We start from the raw sequence: 17927 nt of genomic DNA, 5'->3' as shown, positions 1-17927 counted from the left end.
GTAACGATTCATTACCTTAAAATGCTTTGGAAAGCTCCACAAACCCTGGATCTAAAGCCAATCCTTGAAGTCCCAATGATTCCCTTCTTCCTTCAAATCACTCAAAATGGCAAGAAAGCTTGAATGAGCAACAATGGAGGCTTAGGGTTTTATGTTCTGGATGAGAGAGACTCTAAGGAACCCTAATGGAGAAAATAAGGTGCTTAAATAGAGTCCAAAGTCCCGGATTTAGGGTTTTCCTCTTCAGACCCAACTCGCCGAGTTGGTCACTTACTTGATCCCCCGGATCCCGCTTCGACTCGTCGAGTTCCTCCCCGGACTCGACGAGTCAACTCTTTTGACTTAGGGTTTTCTTTCCCTTTCTAAACCTTTTTGATTTTGGGTGTTACATATTTAAAGGCACTTATGGCCTTCAATTGCGACTACCTTTCCCATAAGTGAGAACCCTAGCGAGCTTGAGTGTGTAGAGTGAGAGGAAGAACAAACTTGAGCTTTTTGGTGTGATTTTGCTAGAAAGGAGAAGAGTTCCAGCAAGAGGGATCAAGGAAGGTTATTGTTCTGAGTTATTCAAGCAAGGAGCTTCATTTTGAGGTACACAAATGAACCCCTTTCCTTCCCTATTGTGTAGATTCCATTTTGGGGTTAGGGCTTGAATCACTTCATCTTTGGGGTTTTGAATGCCTCAAACCCCTCTTGGAAATTTTGATTTTTTATTTTGGAAAATATCAAACCATTGGTTTTTTATTTCGGTTTCGGTTTTTTGTTTTTTTTTTTAAATATATTTTTAGGGTTTTTTTTTATTTTTTTTATTTTTTATTTTTTTATTTAATAGATTTCTTCATCAACAAATGTTGCTACAATTTAACAAAAATAAATAATTTGCTAAAACATAATACAAGAGAAAGTTTGTTCACATTTAGTCATTGAACTTTTTAAAGGGAAACGAACTTTTAATTTTGTTCATATTTAGTCACTAAACTTTTATTAGTTATCTATTTACCACTAAACTATTGAAACTGTTCACATTTTACCCTTATGATCGATACATTTTACCCTTATGATCGGTAACAGCCGGTCATAAGGGTAAAATGTGAACAGTTTCAATAGTTCAATGACAAATAGATAACGAAAAAAGTTTAATGACTAAATTTGAAAAAAATCGAAAATTCGTTACGCTTTCAAGTCATTATCCCTTTATGTAAAAGTAACTATTGAAACACACCGCTTGAGATTGTGTTTTGATTCATTCTTCTTTATACATCGTAACAAAAGATATTGCAGTTGCTTTATCAATGGTTTCTATTAAAACTATCTCAAAAAGAAAACTCGCTAATCTTTTTTTCGAGTAAATCATATCTGTTTTTCTACTTTTTTTTAAAGAAAATCATATTGGGCGTCTTATTTTATATATATATATATATATATATATATATATATATATATATATATATATATATATATATATATATATATATATATATATATATATATGGCCGGTCCAAACATATATGGGGCCCGGGGCGAAAAGAAAAAAAAGAGCCCCTCAAAGACCAATATAATAAAGATTCAACAACTATAATTTACTCTTCAATATAGAAGTGTTCAATTAACAATAACAAGCAAACTAAATTGTTTGTCTTTTAAACTAATTTGAGTTTCAATCAGCTTTAGGCCATAAAAATCATTTAAACAATAACTTTTATTATATATATAAACTACATAGCCCATAAATTTTTGGGCCCCCTGAAGTCGTGGGCCCTGGACGGTCGCCCGGGTTGCCCACCGTCTGGACCGGCCGTGAATATATATTGTTGCAAAAATGACCTCATTTTCACAAAAACTAATTAAAAGATATCGAAAATGATTGTGGGGCCACGGGAAAACAATTTCGAAAGAAGAAATATTTAAGCAAACTTTTTTCACAAATGGATTATTATGTTATAATAATTTTGGATTTTTTTTTTCAAAAGATCGTTATTTTGGTGACATTATCTTCTATTTTTGTCACGTTTTCTGATTTCTTCTTTACAAAACAACAAACTTTATGAACAACGCCAACAAAGAATTAGCCAAAACTAACAATACATGATGTGTTTAATTCCTTCTTTTATGCCACCATTATTTTCTGAAGAAAAATAAAACAACTAAATTGAAAAACCACGACTAAAATCTAGAGATTATTTATGAACTCTCATTCAGTCACCATGGATCACTACAATATTTCACCAAAACCCATGTGTTTTCGAAAAATGCAATTTCGAGTTATCTTATATCATTATTATTATATTGGCTATTACTTGTTTTCGACAAAACCATGTTGCTGATTGAGTCGGATTTAATTGAGTGAGAGATTGACACAAATGCATCCTCTTATTAGATAGAGTAAAACACATATCAAACAAATTTTAACCATTAATAATTTTATATATAAGTATAAATATTATACCTGTAATAGTATTTGACACAAGGAAATTGAGCTGGAATATGGAAAATCTAGAAGTACGGCTCATAACACCAAATGGTCTGCCCTCTCAAATATGTGGAAACAACACATTCCTCACAATGTTTGGGTTCATTGCCACAACTGACCCAACTAAATCTCGTATGTCTACATGTATTTCCACGAAATCGCCTTGGTACCATGTATATGGTGTTTACAATGACTGATTGTCGTTTGTGTTGTCTCTACTTTTTGGCTACTACAGCGTAACATGGTTTTGTCCTTTTCAATTTAGCCCTTTATTTTTTTTTTTCACACTTAGAAGACAAATATCCCACCGTTTCTCATACGTGTATAACACATATTCATCAGAACATGTATATAGATGAATCGCCACATCGTAATTTTTCTCAAGTAGTCTATATATGTACCAATGAATACGATAACTTATTCTCTTTTGTGTCGTCTTTCTCCTGTCCAGCTTTTACTACATGTTATTTTTTGTCTTCTTTCAATTTACTTCACAAACTTTTTTTATGTTTTCACAGTTTTAGCTCAGAAAGTTTTGGAACTACTTTGAAGCGTTATCAACTACATGACAATTTGGTGTAGAATTTGTCGACAGTGTGGTGTCATTTCTATTCATTTGGTTTGAAAGTTTCACTTTTCATGTGAAAATTTATCCTTTTCGCATATATTAAATACAAAAATGAACTTAACCAAGAACAAAATAGACGAAATGTATTGTTACACGCGTGTAAAATTGATGACATGTGAATAATTTGAAATGGAGTGATACTGAGAGACATATGATCAAACGGACAAAAAAATTTAGCATGTATCGAAATGTAGTCTTATATGAGTGTAAAATTGAATAGAGCCGTGTCAACTGTCACGACAATGTGAAGCCTAAGTTTAACTCGACACTAAAACTTGATGCTCCGAACTCGAGCTCGAACTTGATTGAGGATTAATTTTCAAGCTCGAGTTTGATGCTGGAATCAACACTTTCTGAGCTAGCATTGGCTCGAGTAGGCTATGTACTTGTGAGTTTGTATGTATTTGAAGAGTAAAAATGTACATACATACATTAATATACATGATTAATGGGAGATATTGTTCAATTGGTAAAATACATTCTAATATGATATGAAAGAGTTACATCTAAACCATAAATTATCTTCCTTCTATGTGCCTCCTATTTCCTTAGTCAACCACTCGGCCTCCCATACAACTTTCATGGTCGTTGAAGATTCTTCTTCCTTTAGGTACCATCAAAGCTTTCGTACATCTAGATCTTGTGACAATCTTAGTTATGATGCCTATGTTAGCTTATACATTTATGGACTCCTTTTAATCTAGTCCTTTCGCCCATTAGGGTATAGCCCATTAGCCTTAGGGTTTTAGTATTTATTCTATCGTTCAAGTTTTGTAGCCTTAACACTTTCTAATGAAGAAATATCACTTTTATCTCTTTCAATATGAATGTTCTTCTATTATCATGGTATCAGAGCTTGAATGTTTGAGACGTTGATTGCAGGTTTCGTAGCAGTTATGTGTAGCACAAGTCGAACTTCGCGGTGAGTTTGTTAGGGTTACGCGAGGTAGCGTGCACCCATTCGAGGTCCAAGGTTCTAGGGCTTACTGTTGAATTTCGTTTGACGTTGCTGCTTGTCTGCTTCTGCTATTTGTTTGCTATTTCATTTCTGATTGTTTGATTTGTTGCTCCCTCTAGTTTGTTGTAGTTCTTGTTCTCTGTTTGCTTGTCTATTATTGTTGGTGTTTTTGTTGTGATTATCTATCTATTGGAAACATGAACGGAAAGGATGATTCCCTTTAGAATTAAAGATTTCTATGTTGCTATATTAGATTTGTGGAACCAATTGGCTCTTACTGAATCTAAAGAATTAAAAGATTTTTCGCCTTATATTGCTAGGAGGGAAGAACAACGTTTGTTTCATTTTTTAATGACACCACGTTCTAATTTTGAAGGCCTACATAGAACTATTCTTCATCGTTCCCCCTTCCTTCAATGATTTCTATTGTTCATGAACTAATTGCAGAAGAGACTTGTATCAAGTCTCATGCGGATAAAGGGTCTAAAGCTCCAAGGGTTGGTTATGATGAGTGTGCCTTCTACAAACAGAAAAATCATTGGAAAGATCAATATGCATTGTTACTTAACAAGTCTAAGTCTAGTTAGTAGGGACAACAACACAAATCTGGTTAGCAGAAGTTTCAGCCACCCTCCTCTAGTGCTCCTCTATGGACACCTCACCCTCCATAGTTTGTTGTTGTTGCTACGCCACCAGTTAAAATTGAGTTTGTTGGATACATGCCACCTTCTGCGTTGGATCCCAAGATTTTTGAGAGTTTCATATTGTATTTTTCCTCTAATCCTATTGACATGTCCGCATCTACGTCTTATCCTATTCCTACTCATACGGTACCTCAGGTATTCCCTCATCTTTGTGGATTATAGATTATGGTGCTACCCATCACATGTCTCCTTGGTTTTCATCATTTTCTTCTTTGTCACACATGTCATCTATCTGTATTATGTCTGCTAGTGATACATCTTTGATAGTTGAGGGTGATGGGTCTGTTTCTATCCCTGATGTTTATTACTTTCCCAAAATCACTTTGAATCTTACTTCAGCCATTAAGTTGTGTAAGTCTTGTAATTGGGTGTTTTTCATGATTATATAAGTCTATGTTATACAGGATCAACAGACCCAAAAGTTGATTTGGATTGGCCGTAGGGCGGGGGAACTGTATGTATTGGAGGTTCTCAAAGTGTCTGCCATTGCTGCCTCCAACATTAATTATTTATCTTCTTTTCGTTTGAGTCCTTTGTCGTCTCAGTTTCATCTTTGACATTCTCATTTGGTACATGTGTCTGTATCATGTTTACGCTTTCTAAAATCTACTAGTGTTTTGGGTCATTTGAACATTTTTGAAATTTCTGATTGTAGTGGTTGTAAACTGAGAAAATTCTATGCTTTACCTTTTAGTAAAACTATGTCTTGTTCTATTGCTCCTTTTGATATTATTCATTCTGACGTGTGAGATTCTGCACAAGTATACATAAAGGGTGGGTTGACATATTATGTATCTTTCATAGATGATTATACTCGCTATACTCGAGTTTATCTTCTAAAACACATACATGATTTCTTTGGCATTTACAACAGTTTTAGATCTCTTGTTAAAACTCTGCATCCGGCTGCGATAAAGTGTTTCAGGTGTGACTTAGGAGATAAATATACCTCTAATGATTTTACACAGTTACATGCTTCTGATGATACCATACACCAGTCATGTATTGACACTCCTCAACAAAACGGTGTGGCAGAACGGAAACATCGTTGTATTGTTGAGACAACCCAATCATTTCTCTTATCTGCGTAGGTCCCTAGTAACTTTTGGGGAGAATCAGTCTTAACCTCTGTTTATGTGATTAATCGTATCCCTAGTACATTGAATTCATGAGTTTCTTCTTTTGAGAAGCTATACAATCACCTACCAGACTACTAAGCTCTACAAGTTTTTTGGATGAACTTGTTTTATTCTTCGTCCTCATACCGAGAGGAACAAGTTGGGGCCATGCTATTTGTGTATTTTAGGGAATGGTGTTGGATAGAAACGATATCGTTTCTATGATCATGTGAGTTAGAAGTTATATGTTTCCGACATGTCACCTTTTGGAACATATTACTTTCTACTCGATTCCTACTACAGCCCACAACGTTACATAGTCAGAGCTTTTACATATTTATCCTTTTGATGTTGATATAAAGGCTTGAGATTCATCTATGTCGCCTGATCTTCTAGTTCATGACACACACACACACACACACACACACACTTCTTTAGAGAGTTCCTCGACTCTTCATGTTCCTAGATCTTCCCCTTTTGCTGTTGAGATTGAATACCCACCTCCACCACCCCTTATGATGCCTATTCATCCAACCAAGTCCCCCAATCTTCCTTATTTTTCTTACTCTACATACTCTGGTTCATCTCTTCATTTATATTCAGCATCCATCATCTTTCTGAACCTGCATCGTATAGAGAGGTTGTATTATATCCTCTTTGCTATAATGTTATGGCTGGGGAATTCACTGTTCTTTATCAAACTCATACATGGGATTTGGTTTCTCTTCTTCCTAGTAAACATAGTTGCCATTGGATGTATAAGATAAAAAAGTCTGATGGGTTTGTTGAGCGATACAAGGCCAGAATTGTGGCAAAAAGGTATTCCCAACAGTATGGTTTTGACTATGAGGAGACATTTCCCCCAGTGGCAAAGATGATGATAGTCTGTATTATGATTGCAGTTGCATATATTCGATAATGGAAGATCTTTCAAATGGATGTAAAGAATGCCTTTTTGAATGGTGACATGCACGATGAGGTTTGTATGTCTCTTCCCCCGAGCATTCCCCACCAGTCGGGTGAAGTTTGTTGGCTTCGCAAGTCTTTATAAGGTCTCAAGAAAGCACCTCAATCTTGGTTTAATAAATTCTCCATAATGGTTACCTCTCTTTGATTTGTCCAGAGCTATCATGATTCGCCTTTGTTTATTTGATGTATGAGTGCAAGACGGATTCTTTTGTCCTTATATGTAGATGACATGATTATTACTGGTGATGATCATGGTGGTATTGCGTCTTTGAAGCATGATCTAGCTCATTGGTTTGCTATGAAGGATTTGGGTTGTTGTGTAATTTCTTGGCCATTGAGGTAGTTGAGTCTAAGAAAGTGTATTTTCTTTCTTAGACTAAATGCATATATGCCTTGTTACACGGACATGCCTCTCTGAAAACCGGAATGTAAATACTCCTCTTGAAACCAATTCACAATACTCTCCTAATGATGATGTACCTTTATTTTAGCTGAATCTTTAACGGACTATTGTGGGGAGTTTGGAGTATGTTACAGTTACTCCTCCGGATATAACTCATGGTGTTCATGTCGACAGTCAGTTTTTTATTGCTCCTACTTCTGTTCAATGGGGAGCTATACTCCGCATTCTGAGATATCTTCGGGGCACTTAGTTTCAGACCCTATTTTTTTTCGCTCGACATCATCTCTTGAGTTACGTGCCTATAGTGATACTGATTGGGATGGTAATCGTCTTGAATGTAATTCCACCATCGAATTTAGTGCATTTCTTGGAGAGTCTCTTATCTCATAGAAGAGAAAAAATAATAGAGTTTTACTTGGTGTGGGTATAAAAAACATTGAAAACGGAGATCGTATGCAGAAGTTATGAATTTTACATACCATGAGCTAAAAGTAAATTTGGAATTCTCTACTAGAAAATGAACGTAATTCCACCCCTACTAGAAAATGAGCTAAAAGTAAATTTGGAATTTCCTAAAGCAATATAAAGGAAAGATGTAGTACTGGTCGGTAGTTTTGTGTGGTATAAAAAAATTGAAAACGGAGATCGTATGCAGAAGTTATGAATTTTACAAGATCAAAACTTTTAATTGGTAAAAAGGGGCTTATGGCACACTTGGCGTGTGGTCTAACATCCGGATCTATGAAGTTACCATAGTGGTGGCTATGCGAGGAGATGAAACGTGTTTGTACCCGCGTGGAGCCAACGCGCGATACGTACTAGGAAACTCGTGTGACGCGTTCTCCAAGAGTTCCTATAAATAACATGGTATAGAGCAGATCCGTCACTCCCTAAAATCCTTTCCCTTCTCTTTGTTAATTTGATCTCCACCAACTTGAGCTTCCGACGACTCCTGACGCAATGCCCGAGCAGCCAAGCACGCTACAAGGGTGAGTTCACGACCCCACTTTTTACGGTTTTCAAAGTTTTCTGAGGGGGGGATACATGTTAATTTAAGTATTGATTATATAATTATCGCTAATTGTATTATATATATATATATATATATATATATATATATATATATATATATATATATATTATCGTTAATTTTTATATATAAATATTTTATCGTTGTTATGCTCAAATTGTATGGATAATATTATGACCGGTAGTTACTTTGCATATAATTTGCCAATAATATTATACATAGTCGTTACTCTGACCAATTTTTTTGGATAACAATATATCTAGTTGTAACTCTGTCCAATTTTCCTTATGGATAATATATTCTTAGTCGTTATGATGCCTAGATTTTATGAATAACTTTAAACCATGCCGTTATCCAGTCGTTTATTTAGAGTAATCTGGTTTTTATATATATATATATATATATATATATATATATATATATATATATATATATATATAAACCAGATTACTTTAAATTATGTTTATGTGTGTGTAATTATACATGCTGAAATATTTATATACTTCAATGACTAAACAAAACAGATGTTAAATGAGAAAACAATTAATCACCTTAAATAATTAGTTTTAGCTAAATCCCGGTCTGTAATCGTTAAATTTAATTAAGTGAGAGAGTTATGTAAATATCTATACGGGGTTGACACTTGAACCTACGGTTGCTAGCTACAACCATGGCGGTCAAGTCGCAAAAAGGATAACTGTAATGTCCGCGTTTATTGCTAGACATTAATAAAATGATGTAATTGTAATGGCCAAGAATTGTAACCTTTTATGAAGTTAATACATATAATTATATTAGTACTATGTGATTTACGTAGTTATGTGTAGTATACGTGCTTAAGACAATATAATAAAATAAAAATAAAATATACGTTTGAAATAGAATAATAATTAGGATGCATGGCATTGATGAAAGAGGAAGTAGTTGTTATGAGGATTTTGGATATATAAGGAACACTCCAATCCGACTATAATGAAGAAATTATGATGCGTTGAAGTTCGAACCAATACGACTACAAATATCATAAACAGTGAATCGGAGATAGATCGCTTATTAGCGTAAGTAGTCTAAACAAAAGTCATAGTAATCGTAAAACCAAGAGAGTGGCATATAAAGAATGCCTAAATAGACTTCATGAGAGGAATTTATGATTTTTCTAATATTTTAGCGTAACTGTGTTAGCACAAAAATCAAATTATTGAACAGTTGACTTTTTGCGAAACAATCTACATGAAAATCAAAGATCTCGTTGATAGTAATTTGTTGGTATAAAGACAGAGGGTGCAGCCCCTATGATCTCGCCACGTGTCACAATCTAAGTAGTGCAACGTCATCCTCCCGACCATTTGTGCGGCGCGCCCAGACAAGGTGCGCAACATTCTGCTGCTTTTTCCGTGTATAAATAGCTTTCAAAGTTTAGTTCATTTCCCGCACCTTTCACTTCTTAGTCTCTCGAAATTCTATGCATATTGGCCCAAAATTCCCTTAGTATTAGTATTCCGGCGAAGCCCTGCAATCCTTGAGTGCCCGGCAAGTAGTAGCCATCGAGTAGGAGCTCTGCCAGTACTATTTTCAGACTTTTGTCTCGGGAGTCTCTGTAAGTTAAATTACACTCTATATTATTTTAAGTGTAATTTATATTTATAATCATAGTAGTTGTTATGAATCTATAAATAAGATTTATTAGTAATTCCATGTCGTTATACTTATTGATCTACTTACGGGGGTGATGTCTAAGCAAGATTTAGTGAGGTGTTTAAAATGGGATTTCGAAACAGTATACTTTGTATACCAAACAGAACCTACATCTGCTATAATCTTATCTGGTTGCTCCTTACTTGATTGATATTGATGTAGACATCGAGATTATTGAGGAATCTAGACTATTAGTTAGTCATACAAAATAATAAACTAAGATGATAATTGAACCTAGGTCATATCAAAGGAAAGGCTAAGTGTTGAAGCGGAGCGCTCTCCAACTTTCTAGTCATCCACTTTAACAAGTGAGCATATAGTTACTTTCAGCTTACACATAAATGTAAAATATCTAGGTGATTAAATGCTACGGGTGCCTATTATCTAAATTACTTGATATATGTGTTGGATAAATGATATGATTTTACTTGATTAATCATATATGCATTTTCTTATATATTTATATAAAATGTGTTGGTTAGTAATGGTTGATGAAAATGATGAGATGATGATGAGAGGACTTGACTTTTGATCATAAACCAATTATCTATCAGAGTATAGATGACGACCAAACACTATTCTAGACAGCCCAATATAATATTGGCATGCTTGCAACCTATAGGTGTTAGAGTATATAAGTTTATTGATGTATTCTATTGCCCCCATGGTTGCCTTATTGGCATTTACTGCTAAAGGAATCACCCAAATAGTATTGTCTACTTATTGATGATGATGATCCGTAGGATAGGTCCCTTGAGATCAGTATCTTAGGATCAGTATGTGAGAATAACGGGAATGGGTAATCGGGTAAATTAGTTGCTGTGAAATATATAATTAAGGAACTTACTTCTTGGGGATTGAAAACCCAATGTGCTCACCAGGCCCCCAAACCTGACCTACTCAGTTTCTTTATATTACAGGTAGCGACACGAAGGCCCAAGGATGTTGAGTGATTTGAGGAGTTTGTAGGCCATAGTATAATAAGATGTTGTAAAGCCTATTAAGACTTGTGTATGCTTATGTATCTATATTGATGACGAAATCCCATGGTTTCAAATATAAATGAAATACATTTCCTCAAAAGTGTTTTGATAGTAATATTATCATGTTTTGGGAACAGATTCTACAATAAGTTTCATATCCTGAATAAAATATGCGTAAAAAAGTTTAAAATTGGCCATGAAAATGGGGATTGCACAGTTGGTATCAGAGCATTAGTTTAAATGAACTATGAATAATTCAGGATTTCTAGACTTAAAATTAGAATGGTAAGCGGTGATTATAAGATGAGTGTCTGCTATATTTTAGGTAGAATGCCTGAAATGATACATGCAATAGCTTATTTTAGGAATGATGCCTAAATTGTTTTTATGTGTAAAATGAATTATGATAAAGCATGATATAGCAATAAGATGCCTTAAGATGCTTTTGGTTACCTACCTAGGATGCTATTATTTGATTAAATTAAAAGTCTTTTGCTGACCTAGATTTAGAAATTTTATGTGTTCATGATTCTCAACGTTTAATTACAGTATTAGAACTGACATATAGCTTTCCGGAGTGGTAAAGAAATCTTCTTCATCTAAATATATCTACAAAAAATTTCCCTCCCTTCATTTCTCATCTCGGTACACTGAAAACTGCTTTGGTGTATAGATCGACGTGGTGAGAACTCGAAGCGGATTAGGAAATGGTAATTAACAGCCTCAACCTCGTGTAGTTGAGCATGCACCAAGGGCAATTCCTACACAAGAGACCATCATAATTGAAGGAGTCCAAGAAATGATTCAGGTTATAATGGTCGAAAAAAGGAATCAAATGAGACAAATGTTACGTAATAATTAGGATGAACCCATGACACATGTTGTACAACCCGATCTGAATGAAGGACAGTTTCAAGAAGGAAACTATAGTCAGATTGTTTGCCAATATGAGCCATTTGTGGTTAGAAGGAACCGACCATATGAAGGAGATGATGGATGTGGATGCAAGTATAAGTACTTCATGGAATCCAAGCCATCAAATCCTTCTGGAAGCTCAACATCGGTGGAAGTCATGGATTGGATATCCGAGATGGAGTTGGTGTTTGAAAGTTGTGACTATAACAACAAGCAGAAGACCATTATCATGGTTAGACATTTAAAAAGTGCGGCATTAAGCTGGTGGAAGTTTCTGGCTGATACTATACCGAAGGGAGAAGCTTGTAAGATGTCCTGGGAAGACTTTATGATGCAATTGAAAATTCAGTACTGCTCTTAGCTGGATCTTTTGGAGATTAAAATTGAATTCCAAAATCTGAGGAAGGGAAAGATGAGTGCCAGCGAGTATGCTCCAAGATCAACAAGTTTGCTAGTGGAATATTGGCAAACTTCGGTCCAACGGTGAAGCTAGCAACTACTTTGAACGCCACCATCTGGGCTACTAAGAATATTGAGACCCATATAAGAGAGAAGGGCCTAGAGAGAGCGGATTTAGGAGAAAAGAGAAAGTTTTAAGCATCTTCTAGATCCAACAAGCAGAGCAGATTATCAAAATCTAGCCCTACCAATGAGGAGTTCGGGGGAAGTTATGAAGAAAAGTGGTGCAAGAATTGGAAGAAAAATCACTTTGGAAGATGCAACGATGAAGCGAGTTGCTTCAAATGTAGGAGAACCGATCACTACTTCAATGAATGCACATTCAACAAGAGAGTATGATACAATTCTAGAGAGGATGGACACATTTAGAAGGATTGTTCGAAGAAGGAGGATGTAAAACCTAATGTGTCGCCAAAGCCAAAGGAAAGAGCATTCCAGATGACTCTAGAAGCAACAAAGGAGGAAGCATACGTCACTTCAGGTACATTCTTAGTGAATGATTTTCCTGCCAATGTGTTGTTTGATTCTGGAACTAATTACTCCTTTGTTTCGCACAAATTTGGTAGAAAACTAGCAATGCATGTAGATACTTTAGATAGTGCTCTAGTAGTAGAATTTTCTAGTGGAAAGTTTCTACCTGCTAGCGAATGCATGAAGAGCATCATCATTGACCTCAATGGTAATAAGTTTCATGTGATATTATTTCCCATTGAGTTAAACGAATTCAACATAGTATTAGGAATGGATTGGTTTAGTACGAACGACACCGAGATACTATGTAGAAAGAAAATGGTGAGAGTGAACCCTCCTGGAAGAGAATCATTTATGGTGTATGGGGACAAAAGCCAAGAAATTTCTAGAATCATCTCCCTGATGAAAGCGAGAAAGTGTTTGGCTAAAGGGTGTACCTGATATCTAGTGTTCATGATCGATGCAAATAAGGATATGAAAAGAATACTAGTGGCGTGTGACTTTTCGGACGTCTTTCCCACAGATCTTCCTGGATTTCCACCTGATAGACAAGTAGAGTTTTCGTTAGACTTGTTACCATGAACAACAACATTAGCGAAAGCATCATACCGATTAGAAATGACAGAGATTAAGGAGCTTATGATGCAACTTCCGGAGTTGTTGGATAAAGGTTTCATAAGACCTAGTTCTTCACCCTAGGGAGCTCTGATGTTATTCGTAAAGAAAAAAGAAGTGAGCATGTGGATGTGTATAGATTACAAAGAGCTTAATAAAGTAATTGTGAAGAATAAATACCCTCTACCTAGAATTGATGACCTAATTGATGAATTTCAAGGTGCAAGCTACTTCTCAAAGATTAAACTCAGGCCAGGGTATCATCAACTAAAGGTGCAAGAGCATGATATTGAGAAGACCGCATTCAGATCACAATATTGGCACTATGAGTTTTTGGTTATGTCGTTTGGACCGACCAATGCTCTAACAATATTTATGGATCTAATGAATTGAGTATGTGAACCTTTCCTCATTTGATATGTAAAATAGTGTTCATTGATGAGATTCTGATTTATTTAAAGAGCCAGCAGGAGCATGGAAAGCATTTGAAGGATGTATTGGAAGTTCAAGAGAAGGAGAAGTCGAGTTCTCCAAATGTGATTTTTGGATCCGATAGGTGCAAATCTTGGGTCATTTGGTTAACCAAAAAGGAATAATGGTTGACCCAACATAGATTGAAGCAATGATGAAGTGGGAACAACCAAAAAGTCCCACTGAGATTCGCAGCTTTATAGGATTAGCAATATATTACCGAAGCTTTATCCAAGTCTTTTCTTCAATAGGTGCTCCATTGACATATTTGACCCATAAAGGAACTACTTACGCATGGAGTGAGAAACACAAAGAAGATTTTGAGAAGCTAAAGAAGCAATTAACCGATTCTTGCGTTACACGATGGAGTTGATGGTTTTGTAGTTTACAATGATGTATCTAGAGTTGGGTTAGGCTGTTTTTTTGACCCGCAGAGATAAAGTGATAGCATATGCATCCGAAAAACTGATGACCACAAGAAAAGATACCCCACTCATGATTTGGAGTTGGCGGCGGTGGTTTTTGCACTAGAGATATGGATACATAATCTTTATGGCACATAGTGTAAACTTTTCGCTAGTCATAAGAGTCTCTAGTATCTATTTAACCAGAAGGAGTTGAATAAGAGACAAAGATGTTGGCTAGAATTACTCAAGGATTACGACTACTAGATACTTTACCACCCTGGTAAAGTAAATTTTGTAGTAGATGCTTTAAGTAGAAAGATAAACTTGGAAAGGAAAAGGCCAAGAACGTTAAGAATTGAAATTGTCTCAATGGTTTTGGAAAACCTCAAGAAGGCGCAAAATGAAGCTTTGAAGGGAGATAATCGGAAGGAGGAACATTTAGGCAAAACGTTAGTATTCGGTACGAACCGTAAAGGATTAAAGGTCTTACAAATTAGGATTTGGGTGCCCAAGATGGGTGGAATGAGAGAGCTTCTCATGGAAGAAGCTCACAAGACCATGTACTTGATTCATCCTGACAGTACCCAGTTGTATAGGGATCTAAAGCCTTACTGTTGGTGGCCAACAATGAAGCTCGACATTGCCAAGTATGTGGTTGAATGTGTGACTTGCATGAGAGTTAAGGCGCAAAATCAGAAACAATATGGGAGTTTGGAGGCTTTACTAGTACCCATGGGTAAATGGGAAGACATCACCATGGATTTTGTAACCAAGCCACCCAAGAAAACGAGTGGTCACAACATGATTTGTGTAAGCGTGGATTGATTCATAAAGAGTGCACACTTCATAGTAGCCAATGAGAGATGGTTTGTGGACAAGCTTGCAAATGTTTACATGAAAGAGATAGTCAAATCTCATGGTGTTCCGTTGTCAATTACGTTAGATGGTGATAGTAATTTCACCTTTATATTTTAAAAGAGCGTACAAGAAGATATAGGTACAAAGTTGTGTTTAAGTACAACCTACCATCTATAGACTGATGGTCCAAGTGAAAGGAAAAAAAAAATGGGAGGATATATTGAGAGCTTGTATTCTAGAATTTCCCGGTAACTAGGATTAGCATCTACCCTTGGTATAATTTTCGTACAAAAATAATTACCATTCGAGGATTCAGATGGCCCCTTATCAAGAACTGTATGGACTGATGTATTGCACGCCACCTTTTTGGCTCGAAGCTGGAGAGAAGAAGTTTATGTGTCTTGTGATTGTTCATCAAACCGCTGAGAAACTGAAAGTGATTAGAGAAAGGATGCTAACAGCTCAAAATTGTCAAAAGAATTATGCAGATAAGAAGCAAAAACCGATTAATTTTGAAATCAGAGACCAAGTGTTCTCAAAGTCTCTCCTTGGAAGGGACTTATGAGATTAGGAAAATAAGGAAAGTTGAGTCCAAGATTCATTGGACCATTCAAAGTTCCTCAAAGAATTGGGAACCAACCTTACAAGCTGGAATCACCAGAAGAACAAGAAGGCATTCATAACACTTTTCATGTGTGTTAAAATTAGAGGATGTTGGATTCGAAGAAAATAAAAGTAGAATACTTAGATATGCAAATAACATATTTGATGTGTGATAGAGATAGCTTAAGTGCAGATGTTAAAATGTTACTAAAATAATGAAATATCTACTATAACTCTGCCAAAAGATTATTTGGTAAATTGAAATCATTACATCGCTCTTCAAATATTAGCAAGGAACAATATAGGAAACTTTTTCCCTTTTAGCATTCGAAAGGGAGAAAATTGACTATATTTTCTATGATTGTGAACAAACAATTGCTGAATTCTATAAGGTTCCAGATAATAGATATACATATGGAATAATGAAATTGATGAATGTCTGGATGCTAATGACTTTGTTATTATTGTAAATGAACTCTTGACCAAAGATGAACAAATTAAGATTTTGAAAAGAACCGAGAATTCGAAAACTGACCCTCAAACTAGTGTTGCTGATATCGAAGATGATTATGATGATATTAGTGAAATTGAAGAGGAGGAAGTTATTGACTGTTCTCAGTTGTCTGTCATTAATGTCACTTCAATAGCTAAAGGCAAAGAAAAATGTAATCATTCTTCGGTTAAAGTTGACACTGACAAACCATCCACTTCGAAAGTTCAAGATTGTAACTATGTGACCGTTGAAGATAGTCAAACAGATAGCGATGATGAAAATGAAGATGCATCGAAAGAAATGACAATTCCAAGGGTTGTAGTTGATCGGGTTTTTGACGAAACAGAGAAATTCGACACAATAATGAAGGAAAAAGGTTCTCATTACCTTGAAACAAATACAGTTGTGTATCCGAATTTCAAATGCACAGATGAGGTTATCTTTCCGAATCAGGTTTTTGTTACAAAAGGAAATACTGATAATATTAAACCTGAGATTCATAAATTGGTTGAAGAATATAACAAGAAAACATCAAAAGAAGGATTTTTCTCGAACCAAAGTACTATCGAAAACAATTTAACAAAGAATTCTTACACTTTTCCACGACAAAAACCACAATGAGTTTGGGTTGAAAAATCTGAAAAATCAAAAGATGTTTCAAAGAAAGATGGCATTGTTTCTCAAAATGTCAAAATTAATTGTCAAGACTTTAAGGAACAAATTGATAAGTTTTCAAAAGAAAGAAAGAAAGATTTTTGTCAAAACATTGAATCTCGAAAGAAACAAAATGTGATGCTAAATAAATCTTCTGAACAGAAAAAGTCTAAAATGGTTCAGACTTCTTTTCAAAAGAAAGATGAAAATAATAAAAATCCTACTCTAAATCAAAAACATTTTTTTTCCAAATAAACCACAAAATGGTTTTTCGAAGTCTAAAACTCAAGATTCAAAATCCTACACAACAACTAATTCTCAAACATCAAATGAAAAGAAGTTCTCAAATCATCAATTATCAAGGAATTTCAATTCAAATCAACAAACAAAGTTTTCACAAAATCATTTGTCACGATAAAACAAATTTTTGAATAAACCATAGAATATTGAAAATCGTTTTCCCTATCAAACAAAACTGGTATTTTCAACTCAAAATTTCGATAAAAACCAAACCAAAAGTAATGTGACTTTCAAACCAACTCAGCCATATTTTCCCAATCCTCCTACGAAACATGTTACAACAGTTTCGTATGTCAAAGGCAAGTCAAATGTGTAAAACATTAACCACTGGCTCGAAGGAAAAAGGAAAATTATTTCAGTCAGGAAAGTTTTCTCAACAACAAATCAAGGATGCTTATGAAAAGTGTCTGAATGAATCTTTGAATGGAAGCTCTTCATCCAAGGAATCGAATCCTTCAGTCAAACAGTAGAGAGCCATTCCGAAAGAAAAAGTTACTAAAAAACGAGCTGAGAAGAAAAAGGTGAAAGTCAGTGAAAATTATAAACCTAAGAATACTTACTTTTCTTTGCCTTTAACTGACGAAGTTGACATAATTTATTGTCTCAAATCTAAAGTTCATAATTGGATTTTTAGGATCTTCTTTTCACAATGTTTTCCAGTCTAATAACGAAGGAGCCAAATAACCTTGGGGACCGAAATTCTTTCATTGATTGCATGTTTTA

The sequence above is a fragment of the Lactuca sativa genome, chromosome 1 (genome assembly GCF_002870075.4).
Source record: "Lactuca sativa cultivar Salinas chromosome 1, Lsat_Salinas_v11, whole genome shotgun sequence".
In the NCBI taxonomy this organism is placed as follows: domain Eukaryota; kingdom Viridiplantae; phylum Streptophyta; class Magnoliopsida; order Asterales; family Asteraceae; genus Lactuca; species Lactuca sativa.
This window is presented reverse-complemented; position numbering follows the sequence as displayed.